The sequence below is a fragment of the Ornithorhynchus anatinus genome, chromosome 8 (assembly GCF_004115215.2).
Source record: "Ornithorhynchus anatinus isolate Pmale09 chromosome 8, mOrnAna1.pri.v4, whole genome shotgun sequence".
In the NCBI taxonomy this organism is placed as follows: domain Eukaryota; kingdom Metazoa; phylum Chordata; class Mammalia; order Monotremata; family Ornithorhynchidae; genus Ornithorhynchus; species Ornithorhynchus anatinus.
The window spans coordinates 18,047,993-18,054,485 of record NC_041735.1 but is presented as its reverse complement, the minus strand read 5'-3'; the positions used below and the strand labels follow the sequence as shown (position 1 = coordinate 18,054,485).

At 44.8% G+C, this 6,493-nt stretch overlaps 1 long non-coding RNA gene across 1 annotated transcript; it reads right to left on the bottom strand.

Annotated features, from left to right (window-relative positions):
- Positions 1-4,035: 4,035 nt before the first annotated feature.
- On the bottom strand, positions 4,036-5,081 carry LOC103164814. Its single transcript, XR_484349.3, has 2 exons — positions 4,632-5,081; positions 4,036-4,248 (listed from the first exon to the last, which is right to left on the bottom strand). It is a non-coding gene; the product is annotated as an uncharacterized LOC103164814 (long non-coding RNA).
- Between the last annotated feature and the right edge of the window lie 1,412 nt (positions 5,082-6,493).

Below are 6,493 nucleotides of genomic sequence, written 5' to 3'. Positions count from 1 at the left end.
TATTTGTTAAGCGCTTACTATGTTCCAAGCACTGTTCTAAGTGCTGGCACTATTCTAAATGCTACAAAGATAATCAGGTAGGACACTGTCCCTATCCCACATGGGGCTCACAGTCTAATTAAGAAGGAGAACAAATATTTAATTCCCATTTTACAGATGGGGAAACTGAGGCACAGAGAAGTTAGCAACTTGCCCAAGATCACACTGCAGGAAAATGGCAGAGCCAGAAGTAGAATTCAGGTCCTTTAACTCTGGGGCCTGTGCTCTTTCCATTAAACTACTCTGCTTTTCACTGGTTTTTGACCTTAGACAAGTTACTTCATCTTCTCTGGGCCTCAGTTACCTTGTCTGTAAAATGGGGATTAAAAATGTGAGTTTCATGTAGTACAGGGACTGTGTCCAACTTGATTACCTTGTATCTACCCCAGTGCTTAGTACAGTGCCTGGAACTTGGTAAGCGCTTAAAAAATACCACAGTTATTATTTTTTGACTACTGGTGACTGAGGGAGAGAATGTGGATGGCTCAGCAAAACCCAGGATTTTCCAGGTACCTTGGGAATTAGCAGTTCAAAGTCCTAACATCTTTAAGCATCAGAGTGTAAACTTCTTAAGAGCAAGGCTTGTGTCTTTTTTTCTGTACTAAACTCTCCCCAACACCTAGAAGAGTGCTCTGCACACAGTAGACATTCGATTCATTCATTCATTCAATAGTATTTATTGAGCGCTTACTATGTGCAGAGCACTGTACTAAGCGCTTGGGATGAACAAGTCGGCAACAGATAGAGACAGTCCCTGCCGTTTGACGGGCTTACAGTCTAATCGGGGGAGACGGACAGACAAGAACGATGGCACTAAACAGCGTCAAGGGGAAGAACATCTCGTAAAAACAATGGCAATAAATTGATAACTGTAGTTCTTAGCACCTCTGGGTTTGCTATTTCACTCATAAAAGAAAAATGAAATCTCTATTATAAATATGCAAACAACTTTGATAGTAATAAGCAGCTACCTTTCATATAATAATAATGTTGGTATTTGTTAAGCGCTTACTATGTGCAGAGCACTGTTCTAAGCGCTGGGGTAGATACAGGTAATCAGGTTGTCCCACGTGAGGCTCACAGTCTTCATCCCCATTTTGCAGATGAGGTAACTGAGGCACAGAGAAGTTAAGTGACTTGCCCACAGTCACACAGCTGACAAATTGCAGAGATAGGATTAGAACCCATCACCTCTGATTCCCAAGCCCGGGCTCTTTCCACTGAGCCACGCTGTTTCGTATAGTACTAGGACATTTTTTTCAAACAACTGTAAGCACAGAGCTATTACTGTCAGTATCACTGTCAAGATTTGTAGTAATAGTAAAAGTAATAGTGAGTTCCTACTTGGGTGCAAAGGACTGAACTTGGGAAGTTAGAAACAAAATGCTACATCCCCTTTCCACAGGGAGCTAAAGGGGAGAAAAACATAACAAAAAATAATTGAGATAAATGAGTTTCCAATTGGGAATGGGTGTAAATCAATTGATAACCGATAGCTAGAGCATACTGGATGATGGACAGATTCAGTAGGAAGACTGAAAATAGCTAGCCAACTTGACTCTTGTAGATCACAGAAGATAGGCTTTGACTGATTTTATGGTGATTTCTGATTTTAGGATTTTTATAATATGCTGCATCCTTGCCTGACTACTCACTTGTTAGAACCACTGCCTCAGCAGATACGTGTACGTTACTCGATATTCTGATTCCCTTCCCCTCTATAACCTTTTATGTTTCTGTGTTACCAGAAGGGACTCAATGAGCACTTTTCCAAAAAAGGGTATCACATCCTCTTTTGGAGAGAATATGGAGGATTTTTTGCAATAACCTGCCTTGCTAGCGTAGAAAACATTGAATTATCTGGATTTTGTGTCAATAATACTAGGATATTTGGTGTGCCAGTTTCCCACTCCCTGAAGCAGCAATCCCATAATATTATTCACCAAAAATAGGGAACAATAGAAATATAGCTGTTTAACCCTATATATGAATGAGTCTGCTCCCTTGCCCTCAACATGGTCTTCCTTCAGTCAATAATGCATTGATGAGCCCTTGAATGGTAAACTGTCTACTTAGAGATAAAGGCTAATGGTCCCATAATAGTAATAATAATTGTGGTATTTATTACATGCTTGTTTTGTGTCAAACCCCATATTAAGAGTATGGGGTAGATAAAAGACAATCAGGTCGATCCCATTCCCTGTTCCACACGGGGCTCACAGTCGAAATGGAAGGGATAAACAGGAACTGAAGCCCCATTTTACAGACGAGGAAGCTGAGGCACGGAGAAATTAAATGACTTGCCCAAGGTCACACATGACAGAGGGCCTCTCAAACCAAGTAATTCCGTGTTAGCTGTAAACTCCCCCATGGATTATGCAAGTGAGACTCTGATGCCTCCTTCCTGCAAAAGCTAAACAGAAGTGAACGAGGGAAAGGGGCTAGCAAAGTCAGTAAGAAAGTTAAAAACAAACAAAAAAAAATCTCGAAACACCCTAGACCTACTTTCCCAAAGTAAGCACATGGTAAACACATTGTATTATTTTTATTTTTCAAAATACTCCTTATTATTTACACATAATAGCAATATGTCTATTGGCATAATCATCTATTGCTGAGATTTAAAACATCCCCTAGTTCTGTGATAAGCATCCAGAAGTACTCCGTTGGCAATGCTCGACGATTCCCCGTTCCTTACGGTGCTCGGTATCTACAGACCAATAATATCGCCTCTTTATTATCATCATAACCCGATACTATACCAATCCGGTCCTTCGAAGGGCCCAAAGTGCTTCATATCTGTGCATTCAAATGGCCAGGGAGGTCGTTTGGGAGTAGGGCCTCGTTTTTACGGCGCTTGGCTCCCTAGATAATCCGTCAGCAGTGGGCTGAGCGCCTGGAGGAGAATTTTTTTTATTTTCAAGAATCTTTCCCAATCGATGCCCTGCCTGAGTGCGAACTCCATTCCCTGTCGGCTGGCAGGATGCTCTGAGGTTGGAGAAGCCCGTGGCCATGGGGACTAAGGGTCCCGCCCCCCTCCCCCTCTTTCTCCCCTCCCTCTCTCCATCCCTCCCTTGGTCCGTACAGGGCCATTCCTGCACTCTCTAGGTCTGGTTTTTGTTTCCTCCCCTTCAAGACCGGTCCCTCTGCCCGCAACTGCAGCCTCCCCTCCCTCCCCTGGCAGCTCGACGCTGCAAAATGCCACCCGGCACCTGCATGCCAGGAGCCTTTCTTTGGGTCGCCCCCAAGTTCCCAAACCGTTTCCAAAAGAAAAGCAAAGAAACGCTCCTCTCCGACGGTGAGTCGCCAGCTCGGGGGAGGTGGTGTCCGAGGCTCGGCCCTCGCTCGCCCTCCCAGGCCTTCGCTCGCCCTCCCTGGCCTGCCCTGGCCCTCTCACTATCCCGGGAGAGCCAGGACCAGCCAGCTCCTCCCCGGTGGGGAATCGGGCCTGGGATGGCACGTGCCGGCGGCAGAGAGAGGGAGTGGGAAAAGGAAAAAAAGGGGGGGGGGCGAGGGGAGAGAAAGAGAGAAATCGACAGAGAGGGGAAAAAAAAGAAATTGATTTATGGCAGGCGGGCGGGTGTGTGGGTGTGTGTGGTGCGCGGGCGAGTGTGTGACATTCTCCTCCTTCCGCTAGATGTCTGTGAAATGTCGTCTTTGACCGCACCGCTTGTAATAAGGGGAAGAAGAGGCTCTGGGCTAGGGAGCTAAGCGTCCCGATTTTGATTTCAGACTCATTTTCCCAAGCCAATAAATATGGATGGATCGCCGCCGTGAATTGCGATGGGTAAGGGCGAAGAGGGGTGGGGGAAGAGGAGGAAAGAGAAGGGGAGGAGGGAAAGGGGAGGAAGGTGTTGGGCGTTCAAAGCATGTGCGTTTTATTAGTCAAGGAAAACCTCATTTTAAAGAGGCAAGGTCCCATCACGTGAAATACCAAGATCGCCTTTAAAACAAATGATGAGAGCCACCGACGAGACTAATGAGGATAGCATCTTCTCTGTGGAGAGAGGTTCCGATTCTTCATTTATTTCTAAATCAGGGTGCTTGAAACAAGCCCGGGCGATCAGTCGGCAGATCTGACTTTTATTATTCCGTCTCCCCATACGGATTTCTTCCGACTCCTTTTTAAACACAAAGCAGTGACAGCTCTTCCCGTTGATTTTAAACCCCGGTACCTGGTTGTTGCACACTTTTTGCCTTTCACACGGTCTGAAACAAAAAAAAAAAGAAAGAAACGATGATCTATCTGTCCGCAGCTTTAAAAATAAATTAAAGGATGAAACGCAGAGGGACGTGCTGCCCTGTTATTTTCTGCTTTTGTTTCGAGGGAAGGCGACTTCCCGGGCCAGGCTAAATCTCTACCGGCATTGGCGTTGGCAATTGACGAACGGACTTTCTGCACATGTATTTTTCTCGTTTTAGAAAAGTGAACATCGTTGCGGGCACTGGGACAAAAATAATAGAAGGGAGAGAGAGTGCTAGGTGTTAAGATTCCAAAGGGGTTGCCACATCTTTAATGATACATATGATAATTAAAGAATACAATAAACACAATTAGCATATGTTTTAAACAGTTTATTAGTGAAGCTTACCATAAAATGAGAATATATAGAGCTCCAGGGTTTGTTGGGATAACAGCTTCTAATCCTTAGAGTCATAAAATCCCTGGCTTGGAAGAAATGGGCATCTTTAAAATGATTGAATCAGCAGGCCTTGAGTGAAAACACACAAATTAGCAAACTCCAACAGTTGGGCACTATGTAGTGTTGCAATGCAGTGGGGTGAAGTCATTGCTGAAATTGCCCCAGCAGCTCTGATAGATCGCAGCGGGAATGTGTTTGGCTGGTTGTGGCCGTCCGGGGGAAATAATTGCTTTAACCCTTTCCAGCCCCTCTCCCCCACCCTCCACCCCAGAGGTGCATTTGCAAACAGACGTCATTTGGAGGTATTAATTTCTAGCTACGACCGGGACACGCATAACGCCAAAGGGATGGGCAAAAGAGAGGGGGCCGAAGTGCCATTTCATTTGCAGGGAGAGCCTGGCAGTCCTTTGGCAAAAGCAAATGCAAAGTTAAATTGAAGGGGGGGGGGGGGAGGGACACAGGTCTTTTCAGGTGGAGGTGAAACTAGTGGCTTTCCATCTGTAGTAGAATCCAGGCAAGTGTCAGAGTCCGGTTGATGAATTTTTCACTATTTCGTCAACCCCGTCCTGAAACTGGACTCCTCTCTGCAGGGGTGAACGGAGCCTGCGAGTCGTTTGACATTTGCCTTCTAGAACCGGCTCCCCGTGGTCCTTGCCGCGATTGCTTTCTCTTTGGTGCACTGCGTTGGTATTTTGCTCTAAATGGGTAACGCGTAAGCTGTTTATCATTCCGCAAGAGGGATTTTTTTTTTTTTTGGTTTTTTTCTTCCCCCTGGGTTTTATGTCTGGACGGAAGGGAAAGGCTTAATCCTCCAATTCAGGATTTCGGATTTTCAGCAGAGCAGCAGGGAGGCGGGGAGATAAGAGTCACTGTGGGCCAAGAGGATTTCCGTTCCGCCGAGCTCTGCTGAGGAAGGGGTGAATGTGAAATCGTCAACTTTATAATGAATTCTCATCAGATCTGATGACTTCTCAGTTCCGTGAAGGGAAGGAAGAATAGAAATTGAGCTAGTGTTTGAATACATTCTTATGGGGAAATTGGGATGTTTGGGCTTTAAATTAGATATGAAGGCAGCTGAACATCTCCATAAAAATGAGACTTTCACTCCAGCGAAGAGATTTCAAATTTGCTCTCCCCGTGGTCTGTTCAGAATAAACTGTCACAGATCAGTTCAGGGTAGATAGACCTCAGGCTCTGTTTCCGTTGAAATATCCTCACGGATTGTAGGGTGGTTTTGCACTGAAAAGACCGCCTGAGTTACAACAATTACAGATTCTACCTTCTGCCGTCGCCCTCCTCCCCTTCACCCCATTCCCCCCCCCCCAAAAAAAATCCCATAGGTCAGAATGTCTTGTAACAAATATCTGATTTCCATATAATTCTAGTTGATATCAAGGACTTTTACTTTCCTCACAGCTAACATCATATTCCCAGAGATGAAAATGATGAATGTAGTGATTCTTTTCAGAGATTCTTCCCAAGGGATGAGTCCCCCCACCCCCCTTTAGAAGAGGCCAGGAAACCAGTCTAATTTTGTTCTCATTTAGAAAATGTTTGTACCTAAGCAGTACCCCTCACTGTCTCAGTTTCTCTCTCGGAAAAGAAGCTCCCAGTTCTTTTTGCCTACTTGAGCATTTACTGGATAATAATCAGAGTAAAGCACTTTGCAAAACATAAAATGCTTTCAAATGCTTGTTGCATTCCTTTGGCTGTTTTGAATTTCCTGTGATCATTGAAACCAAGATGTAATAATAATACTTTGTCAAAACCTTTTTCCTGTTTTGTGAGGTATTGTCAAGAATTTGTGGTTT